The 27,553-nt window shown below is 40.1% G+C and overlaps 1 long non-coding RNA gene across 2 annotated transcripts; it reads right to left on the bottom strand.

The window, feature by feature from the left end:
- On the bottom strand, positions 1–27,553 carry LOC117992813 (uncharacterized). Of its 2 annotated transcripts, none has more exons than XR_011238070.1 (2): positions 26,955–27,553; positions 1–5,187 (listed from the first exon to the last, which is right to left on the bottom strand). It is a non-coding gene; the product is annotated as an uncharacterized lncRNA (long non-coding RNA). The 2 variants fall into 2 exon arrangements; XR_011238069.1 differs by having other exon boundaries at positions 27,222–27,553.

The following is a 27,553-nucleotide window of genomic DNA, read 5'->3' as shown; positions in this document are numbered from 1 at the left end:
ATGATATATATTTTTTATTTTTTATATAAAATAAAATGAAAAGCAAAGCAGGGTGAAGAACTAGTATATTAGCAGTAGTAAAATTCTTGAAACTATCTTAACCTACACTGAATAATGGGAAAATATTTCCCACTTGATAATATTTTGCAATGCCGTTACGAACAAAGGGAAATTATTTCCCACCGCAAAATCCCCTTTTCCCCCCACTTTTTCATATTATTTTCATGAGATTTGAAATCTACTCACAAAACCCCCCCTAGAACCGGTCTCAGTTTTTATGTATCTCTTAAAAAGTGTTCCATTTGATTAAGGGTTATTTACCAAAGAAAGTGGATGATTATATCCATATTGAGAAAGTTTTCGTGTGTTGAAAATATAAAATATGTTATTAAAAAGCCAGATAAATTAAAAACAACGTTTGTTGCCGCACGGCCCGATAAAAAACGAAGACGGCCGACGACGCACGAGGGCGCTGCGCGCGGCCATTAGAGACAAGACGGATCGCTACGTACGTGATTTCATTACCTTGCATATATGATATAAATCTTCTTTTGCATACGTTTTTTACCTATAAGTTTACATTAATAATCGCCAGTGATTTCAACAAACAAATAAACTATTGTGAAAGTAAAATTAAAGGCATTGCCAGCTTAATAACAGTGTTTTGTGCTCCCAATACATATATCGAACAACAACGTTCAAACATCCAAATGCAGAACATAGTGTGGCTGTTTTTTTGGATCCAAGTCATATTATAAAGTTAGTGCGAAATCACTTTGAAAGTAAAAATACATTTCTTAACAAAGGAGAAAAAGAAATTAATTGGCATTACTTAATACTATTAAATAAGTTACAAGAAAACAATATGGTCACCATATCTATGGACGAGTTTGTAAAGAGATTCACACATTTGGCACCCTAACAATTCCATACACGATAAATGGTTGATGACCATTAAAGGTTAAAGACGCAACTTTTACACCAGAATCTTCACATTTTGTTAAACAAAGCCGTGCAAAGGTCAATGACATTTCATTCACAGGTGATCGGTGCGAAATCTACCTACGGGATTTAAAAATTAAGTGCGCTGGTTGTTTAAAGAGCATCAAAGAAGCATCGTCTATCGGATGTATTGCTCCAGTTTGCAAAAGCCGTTTTTGCAACGGTTGTGTCAATATAAACTCATTGACACCTGACCGTGTAAATTATTAACAGTGCCCTGAATGCAGTGCTCAATAAAGGAAGGGCGTAGACAATAGTTCGACTCCCGTAAGATTAGCGTCGGTTGCCAAAATATTACGCTTCGTAAGAAATCAGACCCGGCAGCAGAGATTCCTAACATCCCTGATACATCCAAAGTGCAAAGCCTATCATCAGCAGTGAGGCTGCTCACAGGCTTCTTCCCTCAAAAATAGACTGGAGGCCACAGCATCCTTAAACCGGTGCAATGAGAGACTTCTTCGGTAGCCTCAAATGAAACGCGAATCTGCGCACTCGAGCGCCGCAACGAGGCAATAGACGTTCTGAAAAGCACCATTAGCGAACTGCAGCAAGAAATTAACACACCGGCGCAAAATCACCTCAAAAATGAAATTGAAATCTGTGGCACTCCCGAAGGTCTCAATGAGAACCGAACCCACATATCTTGCTTTTAGCGAAAAAAATGGGTGTGGAAGTTTCAGAACAAGATATAGATTGGACCGCTCGGGCAGGCCCGCGTGTTCTGGCGGCCGTGAACGCCATGGAAAACGCGAGAAAGTACCCACGCCCAATTGTTGTACGTTTGATGCGGCGCTCTAAGCGGGACGAACTTCTCCAAGCATCCAAATCTCGCCGAAATATCACAAGCACCAATTTGAGCCTACCCGGACCTGCACAAAAAGTTTTTATAAACGAGCGGCTTACGCAGAGGAACCGACAATTATTTCGTGAGTGCCGTATACAAGCAAAACAACTGAGGTACGAATTCTGCTGGTGCAAAACGGGACTATCTACGTACGAGCGTGCGAAGGAAAATCTGCCACTGCTATCCGCAGACACGAAGATCTGGAACGACTTATCAATAGAAACCAAACAACATCTTATAAACATACCAGAAGTGAAGTTAAATATTGACCACGACACACAGCGGCTTATCGAGAGTTTTGCCTTTCATAATAACCTTACTGCAATATTAACTTGATTAGGGCACAATTGCTATTGAAACCACTCAATCAGAACGGCGACCTAAACACAAAAGCATTTAATAGTCGAATGAGTCTGTGGTTGAACACAGACTGCCTTAGAATCATCAAACACTCGCCTTTATACCAATCGACTGAAGGTGGTTGCCCCGCAAGTCATAACAGATCACGTGACTTCCATTCCAAAAGGCGCCAAATAAAAGTGCGATAACAATCTAATAATACAACGGACATTCTTGTCCCTTATAACTTTTATTCTCATCATTTTGCTGGTAGAAATCAACATACTCATGATTTTTATCCTAGTTTAAATACTAATAATAATAATATGAATTTAGCCATCTTTTATGCACGACATAAAATTTGGAAAAAAAGATAATCTATTCACTTATAAGCTTTCTTGAAGAAAAATAGCATGGCAGGAAATTTTTGGCGGGAAATTATTACCGCGAAATTATTACCGCCATGTTATGTTGATTCATTGATTCTGTCACTTTTAGAACTACATAGCGAAAAATGTCTAAATTTGATTCAAAACTCACAATTCTTCAATTAATTCGTGACAAAAAAGATGTTTTATTTCTTGCATTTTCGGATAAACTGCCTAAAGACCAAAAAATTGCTGAGTGGAAAGACATACTATTGATGTGTCAGTCGCTAGGACTCGTATCTGCAGATAAAGATTATTCATACGTACGAGACACATTTTGGTCTAATTAAAAAAGAAAGTTTAATAAAATTACACCTTTGAATTATTTTATAGTTATTTTACCTATTTACTAATACAATATCATACAATGGCATGATGCTTTTTGTTTAGTAACTCATTAGCTCAAACGATAGTTATATTCTTTTTCGGTTATTTTATAGTTAAAATTCCCAATATAGAGACGTACGATTCAATGATTGACGAAAACAGCAAGAAGCCACTGATACAGTTTGTTTTAAAATCTAGACTATTAGAAAGCGCTAAGCTGCGCATGTGCTTTAATTACTTGACTTTTACAGAATTACTTGAGGATATGCGAAGTATATTGTTGCCTAAGAAATATGACGCGGCGATTCAGCCTCAGCTACAATGCATCCGACAGGATAACAGGAGTATTCAAGAGTTTGGTAAGCAAGTCGAAAAATTATTTGTAGATATGACAATTTCCCAGGCTAACGGAAACTCTAGCTTATTTGAAATCAGCTTGGAATAGGAAAAAGGTAAAGGCAATGGTAGGAAACAGTAACCTACAAAATCCACTGTTTGGATAAAATAAAGTTGGTTTTAGGTCGACGAGTCACCTAGAATTAAAATAAGTATGTTTACTTTACTGTATCTAATTGTTATATTCATTGTATTAAAAATAAAAAATAAAAATAAAAATAGCTTTATTTTCCTTTCATATTTACATTGATACATATTGATCTAAAAAATTTAAAAACCTAACTTTTATCTTATTTTACTAATAATAAATAATTTATATCTAAAAAAAATCTAAAAAAATTAGGGTATTAGAAAGGACCGCTTTTAGCGGTGAAAGCCTCCTCCAACCTTTCTACGTTTTGGAGGGTTGGGCTTAATTCACACGTACCACAACCACACCACAGCCACAACCACACCACAACGACGCCATGTGGTCGGGCGTATATTTTGTATTGAAAATGAATATTCAATTTACACGTACCACATTTTGCCGTTGTTATCGACCACCTGTGTAATACGACCACATCGCAACCACATCGCGACGGCAACGCCACCACCGGCGGCGGCACCGCGGCCACATCGCCACGACATGACGTCATCAACAGCGCGCGCCTAGCTGGCGCCTGTGCTCCCCCTTTCATTCTGCGTTGTACTGAGTTGCCGCGTGTTTGTGTGAAAAATTAAAATGTCCGACTCCGAGACTTTTGACACGGATATGTTTATTGAGGAGATTCGCAATTTGCCATGCATTTGGGATCAAAGGACAGAGGAGTATTCCAATCGCATATTAAAAAACAAAGCATGGGAAAACCTTTGCATGAAGTTTTATGAAGATTTTGATAATAAGGAAACAAAAGAAAAAAACCAGTGTGGTAAGTTTATTAATTACTATTTATTAAACCGAGTATACCTAACAACACCATTCACGCTTTATTGTACTGCCACGATAATTCACCTTCAGGGCTCACAAAATAGTCGGCAAATTCATTTCTAACAGAATCTGCTCGAATCCCGTCATGACTTTGATCAAAGGAATGCATTCGTAACAAATTTGAAGTAATCGATAAAGTGTCATCGAATTTATAGCCATCTCGCTTGCGTACTATATTATGTAATACGACACATGCTTTCACTATGTCTGTTGCAAATTCAACTGACACGTTAATTGGCCTATGCAATATTCGCCATTTGTTAATCAAAATTCCAAAGGAACATTCCACATATTATCTTCGTGCTCGTGATAATCTATAGTTAAAAACACGTTTTTTCATTGTTAATTGCTTGCACCTGTATGGTCGCAGCAAATGTTTGTGTAATCCAAAGGCTTCATCGCCAATGAATACCATAGGCAAGGGCCTACCTACAGTGGTAATTGCTTGCGGTCCAGGTAGATCTAAATCATTTCTTTCCATTGCATCATATAAACTGCAATCCCTCCAAATAGTTGAATCGGAAGTTTTACCGTAGGCTCCTACATCAACATACACGAATAAATAGTCGGCGTCACATACGGCCATTAAAACAATAGAAAAGAAATGTTTATAATTAAAGAATAATGAACCACTGCGTGGTGGATGAATAATCCTAATATGTTTCCCATCTACAGCCCCTAAGCAGTTTGGAAAATTTGCTTTCTTTTTAAATTTGTTCGCAATATCAAGCCACATTGTTTTATTACATGTTGGTAAATGAATAGGCTGTAATTTATCCCAAATCAGGCGACACACGTCGTGGACAATTTTGCTAGCAGTTGAAGCACCACATTTAAAAAAATCGGCGAGATCTTCAAACGAACACCCCGTTGCCAAATATCTGTAACAAAAAAATTATATTAAAAACAAATAATAATGAAATGGAATTATACAGGGTGTAACAAAAGGTTGAAATAAATAACACTGGGGTCATTGTACTGTACTCATTAATATGAACAACTTTTACTATGGGGACACATACGAAATCGTAAAAAATCAGCTGTTTCATACATTTAGGTCATGTAGGTATATGTGTCCCCATAGTAAAAGTAGCTCGTGTTGAAGAGTACAACGACCCCTTAAAGTATTAAGTATTTCAACCTTTTTAACACCATTCAATAGGCTGATGACATTTTGGGAAATGATCGATCTTACATTATACTGGACTAATATAAAATAAATCCAGTTAATTTTAATATGGTAAAATTAAAAAAAATGAAAAATATTAAATACTACTTATTTATATATTACATAACGTGTAGTCCATATTGTAAAATATTATTATTATTATTTTATATGTTATTTTCAAATTTAACTACCAACTTACTTTTCTACAAATTTCAATTTAACAATTAATTTTTCAGCTGCCAACTTACAAAGAAAATGGAAAAGCTTAAGAGACTCTTTCAACAGAGACCTTAAAAAACAAAATTCACAGTGAAGCGGTTCAGCAGGTAGTTCAAAGAGATACTACTACTTTAGTCAATTATTATTCTTAAAGCCATTGTCTGAAAATCGAAATACAACATCGTCTCTACCAGTACAAAACAAAGACGATGACATCGAACAAATCGATAATGAAGACGATAATACTACTGAAACGAGTGACTCTGAAGTTTGGAAGAGACCAAAAAATATCCAAAGAAAAAAAGATGATGCAGAATATGGGTTAATAAAAAAAATAACAAGTTATTTGAGCGATCAAGTAACTGCACATACTCGTACACAGGAACCTGACAAGTCCTGTGACAGTGATATGCATTTTTGCTATCATTATAGTACGATAGATTTAAGACCATTCGCGATGATTGGAAACTGAATGCTCAGATAGAAATATTGAATGTAATTCAAAATATCACGCACCTACAACTACACGTAATGATAATTACAGTGAATATGGACAGGGGTATACGACACCAGCGTACCAACCGTACGAGCGACCATCAACGTCTAGGTATCGGCCGGATGTGGAAACAGGCTCTCCACAGCTTCGCAATTTGCGTACTGCATCCACACCAAGAGATATTTCAGTACCAGACTCTCTTCTCAGGCTTCAAACTATAATGATCCGATTATAACGGATATTTTCGGAGATTAACTGATTAATTACCTACTCTGTTGATTTTTGAATGACAAAATAAATAAAAATATATAAGTGCGCTCTTTTTTTTCGCCTTCCTATCCTCCCTACCACAGTGTGTAAATTAACTCATTGGCAATAATAAAGGCCTGAGCAGACCGGATGCGTGGCGTGTGCGTAACGTACAGTCAGCGACACATCAATAATACGTGTACATACCTGTACAATGTACATACCTGGAAAACGACATATGTATGGAATAAAATTATTTAAAATTTGCGACGACGATGCATATACCTGACTTGATTGTATAGGGTCATCCAATAGGCACGTCCGAACTTTGACAGTTGGTAGCGGACATCTTGTTGAAGCTACATGTCAAATTGTTTGTCATTTATTCATTCTGTTTTGCCAAATCATCATGAATAGCTATAGCATTCAACAACACGTGCAAATGATAAAATTGTTTTATCAAAATGAGTGTTCTGTTCGGGACTGTTCTGTTCTGTGCAACGCACCGCGCGCTTCGACCATTTTACTTACGGTCGCCATAATCGTCCTACCGAGAGGACTATTCGTCGTGTGGTGGATAAATTTGAGTCCACTGGTTCGGTAAATGATCGACCAACACCCGTACGTCAACGAAACGCAAGGTCTGCCAAAAACATCGCCGCTGTCCGTGAGAGTGTGCAGGAGCATCCGAGGCAGTCGATTTCGCATCGCATCGATGAAGTACGTTTGTAGTCTAGCCTTTTCCTTATTGTTTAACACTCTCACTGCCGTGGGATCCGCTGGCGGGCCCCAAGTTTTCGAGTGCAAAGGGCCGGTCTTATTTTAAAGAAAAATTAACCAGCAGGCCGTGGGGGTCGCCGGCCGTCCCCAAAAGATTTTGTCTGTCACGCCGCTTGTAATTTTCTAGAATTTCATTGTGACGCCAGCTAAAGTAATTGTTAGTTGACCGCCGGCCGCCCCCTTGGCTCGCTGTGTGCGTCGTTTTCCCGCGCTTTCACAACTTTCGGGATTAGAGTTAATTTTTTTGTGAAGAATATTGTTTTAGAGTATGTAAAACATGTCGGACGACTCGGACTATGATCCTGATTACGTGCCTTCATCGGAATCTACTTGTAGTACCGATAGTGATGGATACTCCGATAGCGAAAGCACCGATGAAGATGTCACTGCGCAGAGTTTACATCAAACTCAAAGGGACCGCCCCGTACAACAATCGGTAGACAGTAGTGGTCAATGGAGTATACCAACTGGCTCTCGTCAAAAACAATTCCCTTTAGCTTTTACATCTGGTATAAAAAATATTCCCGACACGTGTAAGACCGAACTGGATTATTATAGTTTGTTTGTGGACGACGAAATAATTAACCTGATGGTGACCATGACTAACTGTTATGCGAATAAAACTATGATACTTAAAGTTTTGAGACGATCAAGTAGACTAGTAGATTGGAAGGATTGTGATCAAAATGAAATTAAAAAATTCCTTGGTCTGCTGATATGGATGGGTATAAAAAAACTGCCTAAGATATCTGATTACTGGAGTAAGAATATATTATACAAAAATCCCGTAGCTGGTTCAGTAATGAGCCGAAATCGCTTTGAATTGCTGCTGCGGTGCTGGCACTTTGAGGATACATATTTTTATTTGTCATCTAATGCTGGCAGACTTATCCGAGTAAAACGTCTGGTTGACTTGATAACCAAAAAATTTCAGAACTATAACACACCTGGAGAATATCTAACAGTGGATGAGACAATGGTTGCCTTCCGTGGCAGGATTGTTTTCATGCAATATATCCCTGGGAAGAAGCACAAATATGGGATAAAACTGTTCAAAATATGTGATGAAAATGGTTATGTACATGATCTGATTGTATATGAAGGTAAGAAAACGACGCCTGGCCAAAATTTGTCAAAAGATGTGGTTATGAATCTGAGCGAGAAATACTTAGATGCGGGCCGAAGTATTGTAACCGATAATTTTTATACAAGCGTAGACTTAGCAAAGTCCCTTTTAAACCGGTCTACGCATTTGCTTGGCACAGTTCGAAAAAATCGAAGAGGGTTGCCGAAAGATATTATTTCCACAAAGTTGCATAAAGGTGAGATGATAGCAAAAGAAAATGATGACGGAATTTTGGTTTTAAAGTGGAAAGACAAGAGAGACGTCCTCGCGTTATCAACAAAACATTCAGTTGGATTCGTAACAGTCCGGAGCAAGCGAAATAGGCGAAAAACTGCTTTGAAACCATCAGTAATTGCCGAATACAACAAATACAAAAGTGCAATAGACTTTTCTGATCAGATGGGCAGTTACTGTAATCCTTTAAGAAGAAATGTACGTTGGTTTCAAAAACTGGGAATTGAATTACTGCTAACTACGTCTGTCGTAAATGCCTACTTGATATACAAGTCTCGTAAAAGACTTACAACTAAAACTTATACAATAACGAAATTTCGTGAGAACCTATGTATACAGTTGATGGATTTACAGCAGCGCCGTGCTACCGACCCTGTCGTAACTAAACATGAGTTCGGAAAGAACCCATTGACTGACCATCGCAATCGATTAATACGTCGTAAGTGTATACACTGCTACGAAAGTTTACGTCAAGAAGGCAAATCAAGCGTAGAGGCGAAGAAACTTACAAAAAAAACAAGTACTGTATGCCTCACTTGCCCAACGAAGCCCAGTGTTTGCGCGTCTTGTTTTGCCAATAAGCATAGCAAATAGTATTTTTTTTTTTCAAAATGCATGTTGTTTCCTCTTTTTGTGCTACAACAATAAAGGTTTGTCAATTTAATGTTTTATTTTTTTATTTTTGCCCCGCCACACAGAAATGTAATTATTGCTCCGATTGACTTGATTTTTTTTTCAACATGTAGCTCACTATATGCGCAAGCCAATGTTAGCCATATTTTTTCGTTATTAGCAGGCCAGTAGTACAAATATCTATTTGAATTTAGGGGGTCACAGCGGATCCCACGGCGTGCTAAAAGCATTCTTTACTAGACGCCGGCGGACCCCACGGCCTGCTGCAATATTTTTTCATTTTGAGTGACGGCCTACCGCAGCGGATACGTTGGGACCCGCAGGCGGACTCCGTGGCTTACTGAACTGGAACAATGCTATATATTGCTGGCAGTGAGAGTGTTAAAGAAAGGTTTTATACAAATCTCACGCGTCAACTACAATGGATGGTGGTACTAACATGGTGGCTACAGTAAAGCAATTTTTGGAACATGGAAAGAGAATTCCTTGTATGGCGCATTTGCTAAAGTGGATGGCGCGACGAAAAAAATGCACCAGTTCTACAAATTGCTCTAACTGTGTGAAAGCCATCGTAACATATTTTAAACAATCGGTTAATGCATTGGATGATTTACGAACAAAGCAAGAGGGACAAAAGAAAGAGGGACAAGTGGTAACACATACAGTCAGTAAGCACAAGGTAGAACTCGTGTCTTGATATGTTGGAAAGATTTAATACATTATCAGCCATTATGGCTAAGATTTTGGCTACAAGGCGAAACACACCTGACATGATCACTTCATCTGAGTTAAATGTCATACGGGACCTGATAGCACTACTAACAACATTTAAAGAAGCTACTGAGATTAGCGTTAATCGGTATTTGACTGCGAGGGTGGAGATAAACCTCACAATGGAACAAGAAATGAGAATCATGAATTTCATTATTGAAGATCCCACCTTATCGACGAGACGTGTAGGGACAATAGTTGGCGTCTCGCACAAAATGGTATGGAGATTGTAGAAAAGGTACGTACGGGCTTCATCCGTACCACTACCGGAAAGCGAAAGGTCTTTTACCGAACTACAATTTTGCAAGAATCTCATTTTGCCAGCGAATGAACGAGTACCTTTTACAGGATCCATGTTTCATTGGAATGTAAAAAATGACATCGCGAAAAAAGTACATTCCGTGTACACAACATAGTAAATATTTATTAAATATTAAAAATAGAAAGATGAATTAATACGTAGTTTTTAAGCTCTCTGAACTTGTCAGTTTTTATTTCAAAATAATAAAGGCTCCCCAACACAGCCGCGTTATTATCGGTCGATAATATCGCATGCGTTATTGCGATATCTGTTTTCAGTACATTTTCTATTAGGATGGTCATGTAGTTACACACTGCTGCGATAATACGTCCTACTTCCATTGCGGCGTTATTATCGCAGCAGTGTGTAAGTACATGACCATCCTAATACAAAATGTACTGAAGTTAAGTATTGGGAGCACAGTGATGATCCATTTCATCTACATGTCATGTGGTTTTCCGGTTGCGGTTACATTAAGGCGAAGGCGCGTTTCGGTCTTAATATTATAAATATGTAAATTGTTTTAAAGCTGATATTTTATCAATGTGCGTGAGCGTTTATCTAAAGGCAAAGCGTGTTGTGTCTATGTTTTCGGTTTGTTTGCATAAACAAAAAAAAATGTTTAAATATTAATAGTTAAACATTATCACACATATTTGATCATGTTTCAGATATAAAAATAAGGCCCCCTTATGTCTTAATTTTTCCATCCCTTGCCTACACAAACCTTCATCACATTTCCGGTGTTCAAAACTTAAAGATCAACATATTACTTGAACCGAAATCATTTTTGTAGCAATAATGGCAAAACAGAACAAGAAATCTATGTCGACTCGTAACATGTTTCAAGCTGCAAAGAAAGAAGGCTGATAAAACAAAGCGAAGGGGACAAGGAAAGAGCAGCAGTAATAAAGCTGTGTTACGTTCGACTTGCTGGCTGTATTACAGCTTTAATTTGAATGGTTGGAAAACATTATACAATGTTTGTGTTTATTTTTATTTTCAGGTTTGGATAGGGAAATTCTTCACAATTTCCTAATTCCTATAAACACATTGATCGCTCTAGGACCTGAATATATTATAATGTTGGAGGTATACAATAATGCAACTTAGAGAAATATCTAAACCTAAAATGAGGCGATGATTTACAAAAGAAAAAAAGTCTACTAAAGTACACTATCTTTGTACAAGCTAGGACCTCGAACTTATATAGGTGGCTTATCAAAAGCAGCTTTGTCTTGAAATCGCCAGTAACACTAAGCAGATTAGTTACCAGAGCTGGCTTGAAGCCAGGGTTCAATGAAAATATATTTAACCAATAGCATGAGAAAGTGAAAGATATGAAACAAGAAGAAAAATTATGTACACTAATCTTTGACGAAATGTGAATCACTCCTCACTTGGACTATAATAGAAAAAGACCAAATAACAGGATTTGTTAACTACAAAGGTGAACCAAGAAGAAAAATTGCGGATCATGTATTGGTTTTTATGATCAGGGATATTGTGAAAACAGCCGATTTATTGCTCGTTATCAGCTGGAAGCACACTAACAAGTTTTGGCATGTTTAATTTAAAAAAAAACTCCAAAATAAAGGATTTACTGTTTGTGACCAAGGGTCATCAAATACGAGCGCAATCAATTATTTAATTAAAGAGACTAGACAGGAATATTTGAGAAAAAATGACACGTTGAGACACTCAGTAATTGAAGTTGAAGGGAAGTGTACCAATATCTAAACTAAATATATAAAAGTAAAAGGTGACTGACTAACTGACTGACTGATCTAATCTCGAATGTCCTTGCCTTCTAATTAGTCACGCTGGCTAGATCAGAGCTAAACGCCCTCATTTTACTGGCTAAACTGGTTCGTAGCGTTTATGATACTTTGATATCCCGCCATCAGACCTCACAAAAAATAGACCCTGGCAATGGGGGAAGAAAGAGGGCGAAACATTTAACGTACTTAGTAGACTCACAACGAGTCCAATCTTGCAGCAACCGGACTTTGAGCTAGGATTCATACTGCGCACCTAGTGACTACGCATTGGGCGCCGTACTACTACAAAGTCGTGATCCGAAGTCGGAGGCCATTGAGTACACCAGCACGTTATTGACATCCGCAAAACGGAACAATAGTTCCTCGAAAGCACTCAAGTACATGTTGCATCCGACCACCAGCCTCTGAAGTGGCTACTATCTCTAAAGACACCAAGCGGCCGCCTAGCCCGGTGGGCCTTTAAGATCCAATCAAGATGATGAGCACATGTAGAAATTACGATGTAAGCATTAAAGATACTGGAAGAAAAAGAAAAGGTACTAATGAAATTATAAAGAAACCTGAATGTGTCTTAAGTTACAACAAATATAAAAAGGGCATAGATTACAGCGACCAAATGTCCTCTTACTATACTACTCTAAAAAAAGGCCTTAAATGCTATACAAAAGTGATGATGGAGATTAGGCACCTTGATGAGTTTATGGAGTATTACCGTTAGCTCATATTATATTTGTTTATTGTTTTTTCTGGTTCTGGTTACACTCTGCATATATTTAAGAAGAAAGTAAAGTATTTTGTCGGAAAAATAATCTCTTAACTAGGAAACAAATATGACGCATCTTAATGCGTTTCCACAATCGCCGCGACAATTGACACCCTGACGCGGCAGAAATCGCGGGACCCGTGCGCGAGGACTGGCTACGGACACATCACAACTAGCTATAGAAGCCTCCGCCACAAATCGGCGGCGCCGACTAAAATAGTTAGTATATAACATGTACATTTTAGTAATAAAATTAGGATAAGGAAATGCTGTTTCCTTTCGCACCCCCCCCTGCAGTCGACCCATATGTAATTGTTTTGTACTTAATTTGTTTTATAATGAAAATAACAACAAATTGGGTAACAAACTTGTTCTTGTGATGATGGTGAAAGGCACAAAAACTTGTATTTGTTTTAGTATGAAAATATTATAGGTGTAATAAATGTTCAAGTGCAATATGTGTTGTGCTGCAAAAGTTAAATTAAAACTTTAGGGAGTTTTAACTCCCATTTTGTACGTAAAGTAACCAATTACAAAGAATAGAATAGAATAGAATAAATTTTATTGCATTAACTGTGTAGGTACATTAGGTGTTATACTTGTTATAAAGTTCTAACAGTTTGCCACTTTGTGGCGTGCAATACTGGTTACATACAATATTTTTTAAATATTACAATTTTTAACTATTTTGTTTACTTAACTAAACACTACCTACTTACATACTATACTTACATCAATAATGTTCATAAAAATACTCATTAATATTATAAAAGGCCTTACTAATTAACCAATTTCTTAATTTATTTTTAAACATATTGCCTTCTGTTTTTTTAATATTGAGTGGCAAATGATTAAAATTTTTAACACCAAATGCAAATGCGCTTTTTGAGAAAGTGTAGCAGTTATTTTGGGGTACAATTATGTTGTATTTATATTTTGTACGCAAGTTGTCTCTTTTTGTGTTATTTCCCACAATATACTCAGTGTTGTTTCTAATAAATATGCATAGTTCCAAAATATATATACAAGATAAGGTAAGATACTTTTTATCTATAAATACATTTCTAACAGATTGATCAGATTTTATGTTATAAATAATTCTTAAACATTTTTTTTGTAGAATAAAGGTGGACTGTACATTTACAGAGTTTCCCCAGAATATAACACCGTATGTTAATAGAGGGTATATATAACCATAATAGCCATTTTTTGTAATTTGTTCGGATGTAATATTTGATAAAACCGATAGAGCGAAACAATAACTTGATATTTTTTTGTTAACTTTTAGAATATGGGCTTTCCAGTTTAAATATGTATCTATTGTCATTCCAAGAAAATTTATATCTGTTATTTTATCTATTTTATTAACCTAACCTAACCTAACCTAACCTAACCTAACCTAACCGACTCCGCCGCCCCCCGCAGTCGGTAGCGCACGCGTACAAGGTGTTTTTGTGTCGCTCCGGGCAATTTTAAAGTTTTAAAAATTCGAAAAAGTGGGTTTTTCGCAACGAAATAACAAGTGCGATACGTTAAAAGTTGCGTCTCGGTGAGTGCCACAAAGTGGTGAAAAGTGATTGAAAATTGGTGCAAAATTGGAAGTGCAGTGTTCGAAAAACCGCAAAGTTTGAAAAATTTCAAACTTTGACGGCGAACGCTGCCTAAACAAGATCGACGACCTACCACTTTCACTACGCCGTTCGACGCGCCTCACCGAGCTCTACAAGGTGACACCTCACTTCGATTTTTTCCGCGCATGCGCGCGGAGAAAACACGGAAAAACTGAAAACCACGTGGCCACGTGCTTGTACTTCCCGACGTCAGAGGGCGCTGCTGCCTGCCTCTACCAACGGAGTACAACGTGAGCTGCTCGGCGACACATCGAGCGTCTACTAAAGTTAAGTGGTTGCAGAGTTATTGCACTCTAAAGTTCTATCAAAATTTCAAAATTAATTTCACTAAAATCTAGATCGACACCCCCCCCCCCTTTATTTTGGGTTAAATTGTAAAGATCAACTAACTTTATTTGTATTCTAAATTTCAAAATTTTTTGCTTAGTAGTTTTTAAGCTACGATTTTTTGAATTTTAGGAGTTGACACGTGGTTGTTGAAATAAGGGTGCAACAGCCCTGCAACTAATCTGTAAAAATAGTATTTAGATAGGTTAGGCCCTGTAAATTATCGCTAGTTTCTACATTTTATATAAGTATTTTTAACTGTAAATTTAGTTAAAAATTAGGGGTTTTTCAACCCCTAAAAATCGGGGGTTGCTTATACGACTACCCCGTTAACGAAATTGAATAGGTCATTACAAGACCTATCCAACAAGCCCAAACACGGGCAGTTTAGGTTGAAAACTGCCGAATTTGGGCCTTCTGTCCAAAGTGGCGGCCATATTGGCGGCCATCTTGGAATATTTCAAAAGGGCATAGCTTCGGTCTGAGACGACGCTAAGGGCTGCGGTTTCCTTTGGGCACCCTATCGTGGCGAGCTCAACAACTTGTACCGGCTTGGGACCCTGGATAGAGTCGACCCCCTAACCTGGTTTTTTAGTCCGGTTAACACATAGCCTGTAAAAAGACGACCACGGCGAGCCGTCGCACGCATATATCCGCCCGGTAGTTCCCGAGATATTAATTTTCAAAGTTCAGTCTAGACATAGGCAACATTTTGGTCGGCCATCTTGAAAAAACTTAAAGTTGGATGTCTCGGGAACTATTGGTCGTAGCGCGTAGCGGTTTTCTTTGTTGACTAGCCCTCCTCAAGGGCTATCTACTGACACCAGAAGGGCGACTCTACCCAGGGTCAAAGTGGAGTTGAGCTCTACAAAATCGCGGAGACTGTTTTTAATTAGGATTAGGTTGACGAAATCGTGGTGAGCTCTACCGCAGGTGCCGGTTCTGGACTCTAGGTAGAGTCTGTACCTAAACCCTAGAGCCGGTATCGGTGAACACATAGCTGGTAACGAGACAAGCACGGAGAGCCGTCGCACACTTCTCTGCGACCGGCGGTTCCCGAGATATTGAATTTAGAAGATCCAGGCAACAATTAAGTCCGCCATCTTGAAAAATTTAAAAGTTGGATATCTCGGCAACCGTTGGTCGTAGAGAACTGCGGTTTTCACGGCTGACCAGCCCACGACGAGGGCTATCGATCGGTACTGGACGGGCGGCTCTAGCCAGAGTCGAGGTAGAGTCAATCTCTACCAAGCAGCGAAAGTAGTTTTTAGGATATTTTAAGATAGACTAGTGGCTCTACTTAGAGTCGTTTTAGAGCTCGCTCTACCTTGCGGCGGAAGATAGTTTTTAGGATAGTTTAAGTTAGGCTAGGTACTCTAAGGACTGTAGCAGGAGCTACAATATTTTAACTGACGGGAGCAGTCTCTACAATTTATACAACCCGCTATTGCGGCGATTAAATTATTCGACATCTTGTACCTTTACATACAAGTTGACATATAATAAAAATTTAAATTTGTTATTCAGTTTCAGTTCAGTTTGTTAGTCAGACTATTTCATTGACCCTGCCAGGACAATTATATCACGAACTGCTATTGCGGCAAATTATTTTAAATTTTAAATTGAAATTTCTGACTCTACATAGAGCAGAATATTATATTATATTATTTTATTTACCTTTACGATAGCAAGGTAGAACAGAGTACTGCATATTATTATTATCTATTTTTATCTTATTGACGCGCCAAAAACATGATCCGGACCCCTAAAAAATTACCGGAAGAATCTAGCCCACCTCCTACACCTCCTAACATGGAGAATAAGTCAGTTCGACAGAGCCTGGAGAAATGGGAGGCAGCAACTGTAAAGCCAACTACATCAAAGGCTCAATTGACGCAGGCCGCACCTACAGTTCTGAAGTTGACTCTGCCTCCCACTTCTAAGGCACAATTGACGCAAGCTACACCTGCTGCACAGAAACAGTCCCAGCCTTCCGCCTCTAAAGCCCAACCGACACAGGCCGCGCCTGCAGTTCAAAAGCAGGCCACACAGAAAGGGGGAAAAAGCCCCAGAAAGGTCACAACGGCCGTAGTCCGCCGATCAGTGACGGCCACTTTTAAAAATAGAGTAGAGGAGGCCCAGGCGTTAACGACGAAGGGGAAAACGGCGGTGGGTCTATCCAGGAATTTAAAGGCTGAGTACAAGGACACGATCCTGAGTGTGCTGGACGCGCTTGAAAGGTTGGTGACGGACTCGGAAGCTGCCCTGGAGGCCGGGAATGCACAAACGGGGGGCGGAGCCTCCCGGGATGTGGCGCCGGCGACTACAAGCGCTGACGCCACATTCAGGGTGGCTTCGGACCCTGACTTGAGTCAACAGCTCGAGGAGCACTCTCGGCTTCTTCTGGAGAACAATACGCGAATGCGAGCACTCCAGGAGCAGTTGACGAAAACAACCGAAGTAGTCGAGACGCAGCAACGATCGTACGCCAATGTGACTGCTACAAGGGTGCAGCAACCGGTAAAGCCCGTGGCACTTCACTCAGTGGTCGTCACCTCCAAGGACGACAAAGAGACAGGGGAGGAAGTCCTTGGTAGAGTGCGCAAGACCATCGACGCGAAAGACGGCTGGGTGAGAGTAGAGCGGGTCCGAAAAGCAAAAGACCGAAAAGTAATTATGGGTTTCGGGACTGCGGAAGAGAGAAATAAGGCAAAAGACAGGTTGGTTGGTGAAGGGACAGGCCTCGTGGTCGAGGACATCAAAAACAGGGACCCGCTTCTGATCCTGAGGGGCGTTCTGTCGGTTAATACTGACGATGACATCACGAAGGCCCTGAGGAATCAGAATCGGGAGCTCTTTGGTGGCCTCGATCGCGGGGATGACCGGATCCAAATCAAGTATCGCAAAAGGGCAAGGAATCCGCACATGGCCCACGTGGTCATTAGTACCTCGCCCACACTCTGGAGCCGAATAACCGGCCTGGGATCAGTACATATCGATCTCCAGAGGGTGCGAGCCGAGGATCAATCACCGCTAGTCCAATGCACTAGATGCTTGGGCTATGGCCATGGGCGGAAGTTTTGCAAAGACTCGGTTGACCTGTGCAGCCACTGCGGTGGGCCACACCTTAGGCCTAAGTGTGCGGAATGGCTGGCGGGGTCCCCACCCTCCTGCAGGAATTGCTGTAACGCGAAGCTCGACAACGTGGAGCATAACGTTTTCAGCGAGGACTGCCCTGTTAGGAAAAGGTGGGATGACCTCGCCCGCTCTACCGTAGCGTATTGCTGAGGTTGCGCCGGTGAATACAGTGGCTCAAAATATCCTCCAGGTTAACCTCCAGCGCAGTAAATTGGCATACTCCGAGCTGCTGATCGAAGCCTCCAACCTGGGAACGCGGATTGCTTTGGTGCAGGAGCCATACGTTGGCGGGAAAGGGTGTGTGAAGAGTCAGAATGGGGTCAGGGTCTTTCAGTGTGCGGACCATGGAAGTGGGACTGTAAAATCTGCGATAATTGTTTTTGACGCAGACCTCCAGGTAAAGCAGTACTCAAAACTCACCACGACCAACATCGCAGTGGTGGGGATCCGAATCCGCAACTGGGAGATCACCCTGGTCTCATTCTACTTTGAGCCCGACTTGCCGATGGACCCGTACCTGGCACACCTGCGCCGGGTGCAGCACGAGACAGGGGCTCGTAGTATAATAATTGGCGGTGACTCCAATGCCAAGAGCGTCTGGTGGGGAAGCCCGGTGACAGATCGCCGTGGAGAGGAACTGCACGGGGCGCTGGAGGACCTGGGACTGGACATCCTAAACCGAGGGGGAACCCCTACATTCAACACCATCCGGGGCGGCGTAAGGTACAGCAGTTATGTTGACATAACTGCTGTATCGCGCGACCTCCTTGACCTGGTGGACGACTGGCGCGTGCGTGAAGACCTGACTGGCTCGGATCACAACGGCATATCCTTCACTATCAAGACGAAGCACATAAACCATAACAATATTAGGCAAACAACACGAAAATATTTCACCAAAAAGGCGAAATGGGCCCAGTTTCATGAGAAACTGGGTCAAATTATTAGTAGGGAACATTTGACGACAGAAAAATTAAAAAATTTAACGACAGGATTAGAGATAGACGAAACAATAGATAAATTTAACAAAATAATAGCAGAGGCGTGTGCTTCGTCGATACCGCTTATTAAGCGGAAGGAAGTGTTGGCGATGCCGTGGTGGTCTGAGGAGTTGGCAGCGCTTAAGCGCGAGGTGGCCACCAGGAAAGGCAGGATCAGGTGCGCGGCGCCGGTTAGGCGTCAGAAGGTAGTTGGGGAGTACCTGGAGGCGAAGGAAAAATATGAAACAGAAGCAAGGCATGCGCAAACGCGCAGCTGGGTCGCCTTTTGCGAAAAACAGGACGGGGAAAGTGTGTGGGGGGGTATCTACAGGGTACTCGGCAGGACGTCCAGGAGGGAAGAGGATTCACCACTAGTGGATGGAAACATCGAGCTAGATGCTAGGGGCTCGGTGAGGCTGATGGCCGAAACCTTTTACCCGGAGGACTCAGAGGAGCATGACTCCGAGGAGCACCGAAAGGTGAGGGTACAGGCCGAGCGCTTTGGCGTTGAAACTTTTTCGGATACGTGGGACCCGCCTTTCACTCATATGGAACTAAAGTTGGCCAGTCGGTCCTTCAATCCGAAAAAGGCTCCAGGTGCGGACGGCTTTACCGCCGATATATGCCTGCACGTGATAGAGTCTGACCCCGATCTCACACTAGTTCTTTTCAACAGGTGTCTCGAGCTCCAGCATTTTCCCGCGCCCTGGAAGGAGGCAACGGTGGTCTTCCTTCGGAAGCCGGGGAAGGCCACCTATACGACCCCACGGTCGTATCGACCGATCGGTCTCCTCCCGGTGCTCGGGAAGGTGCTGGAGAAGATGCTTGTCGCCAGGCTTAAGCATCATATAGCGCCAAGACTTAGCACCCGCCAATTTGGCTTCATGCCCCAGCGAAGCACCGAAGACGCCCTCTATACACTGGTCGAACACATACGACAGGGTTTAGTAAATAAAAAACTGTTGACAATGGTGTCCCTGGATATAGAGGGCGCTTTCGATAACGCATGGTGGCCGCAAATTAAAGTCAGACTGGCGGAGGAACGAGTGCCCGTAAATATTAGAAAGCTCTTGGGTAGTTACCTGAGTGGCAGACAAGTGAGAACACGTTACTGTGGAGAGGAGCACGTGAGGGAAACCGGAAAGAGCTGCGTGCAGGGGTCTATCGGCGGGCCGATATTGTGGAATTTGTTGTTGGATCCACTGCTTCGGGAGTTGGAGGCCAGAAATTATTATGTGCAGGCATTCGCTGACGATGTGGTGCTGGTCTTTGAGGGCGAGACGGCTCAAGAGATCGAACACCAGGCTAATGCCGCCCTCGAACATGTGAGGAAGTGGGGGGACCTTAATAAACTAAGGTTCGCACCGCAAAAGACCAGTGCGATGGTCATCACGCGTAAATTAAAGCATGACACCCCACGTCTCCACATGGGAGGGGTCGACATTGGAATGGTCAGAGAGCTCAAGCTACTGGGAGTCGTCATAGATCAGCGCCTCACTTTTAATACGCACGTCGCAAATGTCTGTAAAAAGGCAATCGCCTTTTATTCCCAGCTTTCGAGAGCCGCGAAGGCGAGCTGGGGCCTCCACCCCGAGGTCATCCGCGCTATCTATAGAGCAGTAGTTGAGCCCGTGATGTTGTACGCGGCCGCCGTCTGGGCGCCGGCCGTGGACAAACTCGGCATACAAAAACAGTTAAAAGTGGTACAGCGAGGCTTTGCGCAGAAGCTGTGCAGAGCATACCGCACTACCTCCCTGAACTCAGCACTGTTGCTCGCTGGGATACTCCCACTCGACCTGCGCATCCGCGAAGCCGCGGTGTTGTATGGCGCGAGGCGAGGGGTGTTCCAGCGTGCAATAGGGGATCGAGAGGTGGAGCGGATGTTCCCGGCACTGCAGTCCCCGCATCCCGCTCAGCATATCGACCTCGATTTCAAGTGTCTGGTGGACCAGGCGCAACTCATGGACAACAACGGCCATGACCTTAACATCTTTACAGACGGCAGCAAGATTGAGGGCAAGGTGGGTGCGGCGCTATCCATGTGGAGCGGTGCCGCCGAAACCAAAACCCTCAAGCTCGCTTTGCCGTCCTTTTGTACAGTCTACCAGGCGGAACTCTTGGCGATATGCAGGGCGACGCGGATAGCAGCGGATAACTTGGCCAGGTCAGTCGGTATATATTCTGACTCTCTGTCTGCATTGCAGACAACAATCAATCCGGAGGCCCTTCATCCCCTGGCCGTTGAAGCGCGAGACCATCTGCGTGGGGCTTTGCTCCGGGATAAACATGTGAATTTGTTCTGGATCAAAGCCCACGCGGGGCTAGAGGGGAACGAGCGTGCCGACTATCTGGCCAAGGAAGCCGCGCTCAAGTCTAAGCGTGCTTTTGACTACGACAGCTGCCCGGTCTCGTTCATCAGGCGAGGCATTCGTATGCACTCGCTTGATGAATGGAACCGGCGATATCAGACCAGTGAAACGGCTGGTGTAACCATGGTTTTCTTCCCCGATGCGATAGCCGCGTACCGGACTATCGGTAAAATAAAGGTTGACAGGTGTGTCACCCAGGTGTTGTCGGGGCACGGTGGATTCTCCGAGTACTTGCACCGTTTCAAGTGTAAGGAGAGTCCGTCGTGCGTCTGCGACCCTGGATGTTCGGAGTCTGTCCTCCACGTCCTTCTGGACTGCCCGGTCCATGATTATGATAGATATAATATAGAAAGTAAAATAGGAATGAAATTGAGTAAAGGTACAGTGTCGGAAATCATCTTTAGTAAAAAACATAGAGACTGTTTCCTAGAATATTGTAAAAAATTATGTATAGCTGTAAATAATAGAAATAAGGTGTAAAATAATATGTTATCTAGATATAGTGATTATATTTGTAGTAACATATAAAATATTGTAATTAAGGTAGGAACATAGTTTAATTTAAGGTAGCATTAAAAAACTTTTGTAAAAATAGTATAAGAAAACACTGTAAAAATAAATCAAAAACCTACCTACCCCAACCCCATTCATGTCCCCGAGTTTATCTAGTTTAAGAAGAATAAAATAAAGATAGAATAGCCTAGTTAGATGGGAACTTACCCAGAGTAAAAAAGAGGATGGATGAAAGAAAGAACCAGTATGAAGAATGAAAGTGCGAGAAGAATAACTGATAGAAATGGAATGAAAGAGTAGAAACTAAAAATTGTAAATAAATTCTCCTTCCGCCATGTTGGAGGTTTAGTAATTAAAAAAAAAAAAAAAAAAAAAAAAAAAAACCTAACCTAACCATGCGTAACTTCTAGATTTAAAGGAGTTTGTTTATATTTTAAAAATTGGATCACGTTTGTTTTCTCTAAATTGACTTTTAAATTGATTGATGATAGCCAGTTTACTAGTATATTTAACGTATTATTGATTTCGTTTTGGAATTCTTTGTCAGTAAGGTAAAAATAAAAGCGGGCTTAGAACACTGCCTTGAGGTACTCCTAGCAATATTTTGTCATATTCTGATTGCACTTTTACAATGGTTTTATCTTTTGTATTGTACACATCAATTAAAGTTTATCGTTAATGGGTAAACATGAAAGGTAACGATTTATCGCGATGCAATCAGATGCGACACAAATATCTAGGAATGCACCAACGTACTTACTTATGTTGTTAATTCACGTCAGCCCCAAAAGGCAAAAATGGGACTCTATAGCGAGATCTAGGGTCACCTACCTTTGCTAAAGGCACCTCAGTGGCAAAAAACCCAGCTAACAAAGTACAAAACAAGCAACTCAGGGTCACACAGGCGAACTTGCAAAGATCTAAACTTGTCACTGCAGAACTGCTGCAAGCGGCTCGGAGGAAGGGAGTATCAGTAGCCCTTGTCCAGGAACCACACGAGGGATTATTAGCTTGTAACCTCTTTAATTTTTAATCTGCGACATATATACATATTGGAGGGTCGATATTGAAAGAGTTCTTACTGTCTGTAGACTCCGTGAATAGAAACGTATGAGCTTTACTCTACGGAAGGTAGCCATCTTTATTTTAGTCGTCAGAGTTGGACTTTGACACGCACGAATTTTGTTGTTGTTCAAAATTCTCTCTCGCATTAAATTAATTAAGTATCAGATTATAGCTTAGCTAATTTTTATTATTTGAGATAGGTAGGTAGTTTCTTAATCGTGATATTTAATTCGGTGATTGTGATATAGTTAGAACAGTAATTGTTCGATGCTAAAGTACATTGTGTTAAATCGTAACATCTAGTGCCATCCGGTGACTTTGTCTGGAAAGCACTATTAATAATGTTCGCGTAGTTGTTTGACGAATATGGAATATTAATGATTGGTGAATATTAGAGTAATTCGTGAGTTAACGTTTGGCTCAGTGGATAGATTATTATAAGGACATCCGTTAAGGTTATTTCTGCAGACGCTAGTGATTTAGAGTGTAATTGGAGATATACCGGCAGTTGATATAATGATTAGTTTGAAGTGATAGCTTAGTGTGATAGTAACTTGAAGTAAACTTTGATAGTACCCGCTTTAGAATCGTATAACCCGGTTGGTAAAGAATCATTGATGACTCTCGTGTAATGTTGAAATGGATTAGACAATGAGTTGCCCATGCGATCGAATAGCTTACATTCTACCTGGTTTCTGTTGTGATCGCTTATTTGGGTGGATAGTAGTCGTGGCGCGTGTGGCGCACGATGCTATGGTGTTCTGTATGCAGATGTGCACAGAGTGGAGAAGGTAGAGCTATTGCGATATTCTGAATTAGTAATGAGAAGTCAATTATAAGATCTGGTTTAGATCGTAAGAGAGTCAATGCAATGATCCTTTTAAGAGCGTTCATGAAGTTGTGATTGATTACCTTGAGATGATTAGATAACGGAATAGGTCGTGATTTGATTGAGAGGTTGCAATGGCAATTGCGCCCTAATCACACGATGTAGTGTTTAGCTCAGGCTAGCTAGTTTAGAGTGAGGTGAGGGGTCGCTGTGAGGGGTGGTTGGAGGCGACCATAGGTAGGGTTAGGTTAGGGTGATCTGGTTGTGTTACGTTGATGGTTTCCATGTGCGATACGTTACTGAGAACTATTTGTAAAGAACATGGATTAAAGTACCTACTTATTAATTACTACCTTCTGATGTCGGCTAAAGATGAATAATAATTATCGGCCATCCTCTTGTTCTCCGACATACATATGTATATTTTTTGCAGGTTCCAAAAAATCATCTCGTCCGAAATGTGTGATGCTGCATAACCAAACTCAGAAAGATGTATGTGATTTTCGACGAAATGCACATAAATCCACAAATTCATTTTGATGCTCAAAATGATACTTTAAAAGGATTTGACTCATTTAAAGATTCAAAAATTGCTGATCATGTTATTACATTCATGGTGCGTGGAATAACAAAACAATTTAAGCAACCTGTGGCATTTTATTTTAGTCAAAATATGACCAAACAGGAATTAAAATCAGTAATTAAAGATGTAATAACAGCTGTTCATAGTACAGGACTGAAAATTCTTGCCACAGTATGTGACCAAAGTGCAGTGAATGTCGGTGCAATTGAAAGTTTAATTGAAGAGTCAAAAGCTATATATTTAAGAAATGGCAAAGCGTGGCGAACTAATGTGCTAATAATTGACCAGCAAACTATAATTCCTCTTCATGATGTCCCATTAAAGATCTATTTTGAAGGATCTATTTTGCTTAAGCAAGGTAGGTAAGTATTTTTTTATTGTAAATAATAAAATGCTCTTAATTAAATAAAAACTCAGGTATGAAGTTTTATATATTTACAATAGGTATATACATATTATGGATATGACTGTTTCTATGGTAATTGATATGTATTGTGACATGCATGTAACTGTTCAATTATATTTTTTTACAGAAAATGAGCACTCCTGAACCGACACCTGGCCCATCTGGTTATTCACAACGCAAAAGAATCCCCGATCCTCCATTGTTTCTTCAGTCTCCAATGAAGAAAAGACCTAAACGTGTTGTTTTAGGTTCTAATGACAAGACTATTGCTGTCAACATCTACGAACTGATTACAAATATAATGACGACATATCCTTACAAAACAGATGTTTTGTAAGGATATGTCGACATAATTTATTGATGCTCAATGATACTAAGAATGATATGATTGAAATTTATTTGCATTTTTGTAGTCTTTTACATTTTCACAGCTTTATTAAATTTATTTAAATTTATTTAATAAAGCTGTGAAATGTCTTGAAGGCAACTGCATAACAATTTTAGATATTTATGGGATTATGGTTAGTCTTAGAGATCAATTAACACAAAGAAAACAAGATCCGTTTTTGGCAATGAAACAGGAAAAAAAATTAAACTGTTGTCTTCACCGGAACTGACTAGAAAAATTCAAGGGATTTTTTTATTATTTATTGACGAATCCTTAGTGTACCTGAATAAATGGTTTGATTTTAATAGAACAAACTGGTTATTTACACTTGGTAATATAAATTTAAAGAGTAATATATAGAATTTGACAATATTGTTAACATAATTGAAAATTTAAATCTGCAAAAACTTTACTAACTTATTTAGTTTAAACTGCTACTTAAATGAGTTTTTGATGCTTGAAATAAACTTCTGTTTAAGTATTTATTTATCAAAGGAGATTGTAAGATATGTTTTTGACACAAGTCACACCCAACGCTGAGAAAACTGTTTCCGTCATCTCAACCCATCGCCGGACCATTACAGAGCACAGGTTTCCTCTCAAAATGAGAAGATAAGAAGGGTTTAGTAGTTATTTCAGTGCAAACATAATTATTGAGAATGCATTATGTGTGCACTGATTTCTGTAATTGTCGAATGGCAAAAGAGCATCTGAGCACTGAAAAATACCACTTCAGACTCAGTTCATGCTGTATTACCACTCAACTTGAAGGAGGCATAGCGTGCCCCAACATAAGCAGAAAACCTTTACAAAATTAGAACCAGAAAACTTTTACATGACAAAATTAGAAGTTTGCAATACATTGTGTTTTATCTCTTTTTTATCACCTCACTGGCTAACCGCTACGAGCACCGACCAGAAAATAGATACAACAAGCAATTACTATAATTATCAGAATACAAACGGCCCCTAAAGAACAGATGACCAAGCTGATTATACATTCTGTTACGATGGAGAAGATTTTGTCGAATTCGAGGAAATATTTTTACGAAACGCGACCGCGATGTCAAAGGATAGATTATTATTGTGTGGAAAATACACAATATTGATGCAAGAACCTAATTTGATTAACGCTACAAAGAACATGAAGAATTTACAGGAGTCATTCACAATACCTAAGATTGACATGGTTGTAGGTGTTCCGGGTTGCGGAAAAACGACGTTTATTATCAATGAACATAAGCAAGGATCACTAGTTTTGACATCATCTTCAGAGGGTGCTGCAGATATTCGTGAACGTCTTGGTAAAAAATTTAATAAACCTCCTTCCGATTTTAGAGACTCGTATAGGACTATCGATTCTTATATACTAAATAGCAAACAAAAATATAAAGAAATATGGATAGATGAGGCTCTTATGAAACATCCCGGGGAAATATTTTTGGTTTGCTTATTTTCGGGATGTGAAACTTTACATTTGTTAGGTGATCCAAATCAGATAGGATACAATGGGGCCAATTCTCTTGTACACAATCTCTAAACTAAACTAAATTAACATGTCAAAATATAGTGCTATCCTTTTCCGCAAGCAACATTATGAAAGGGATAGCAACAGATTTAGACGTGTCATTTTAGTTTAGTTTAGAGAATGTGTACAACGGAATTAGCCACACTAACAGGTTAGGTTGTGTTAGTGTAATATACGGAAATTTTAAAAATTTCTTTAAACCCACAAGGATTTTGGAAATATCTTATAGATGTCAGTTGATGTTATGGCTTTATTGTATGATAAATATGAAACTGGTACTAAATCGGCCTCTAAAGTTGTAAGAAGTTTAAAAACGAAACCATATACATCTTTAGCTAATGTACCTCTCGATAATAAATTATATAAATACCTTGTTTTTAAACAATCAGAAAAGGATGTATTGCGTAGAGCTGGTTATGATGTTTCGACTATACACGAGTATCAAGGTAAACAATTTTGTAAAGTGGTGATAATAAAAAGAATACCCGGCTGAGTTTGTTGTGGGCTCTTCTTCTCAGACCTGGGCGCGTTTGGAACCCTCGTAGCTTTAGTTTTAAGTTTGCGTTATAATTATCACCACTATATTATCTTACAAATCTAACACTATACCAGACAATCAATAAGAGTAATTTATTACCTATTTTGAATAAATCATTTGACTTTGACTTTGACAAGCAAAAAATATTGTTGTAGTTAGAACGTCGACAAAACCAAAAGAAGAAATTTATAACTCAGATTCTCATATATTAGTAGCGATTAGTAGACATACAGAATCATTAATATATTACACTCCTGTGCGAGATTCACTTAAAGCTCTAAAGACCCACAACCAGAATCCACATTTTCAAAATAACCAAATCCAAAAACCACAAACACCAATGCACAAAACTACGGGCAAAACAAATCAAAATGGCGGATGCACAGAGTACATTATATTATATACTGGGGCGGATCATCGGATGACCGCCG

The sequence above is a fragment of the Maniola hyperantus genome, chromosome 22, assembly GCF_902806685.2.
Source record: "Maniola hyperantus chromosome 22, iAphHyp1.2, whole genome shotgun sequence".
NCBI classification, from domain to species: Eukaryota; Metazoa; Arthropoda; class Insecta; order Lepidoptera; family Nymphalidae; genus Maniola; species Maniola hyperantus.
Note: the sequence above shows the minus strand (reverse complement) of the source record. Positions and strands in the feature narration are given on the sequence as shown.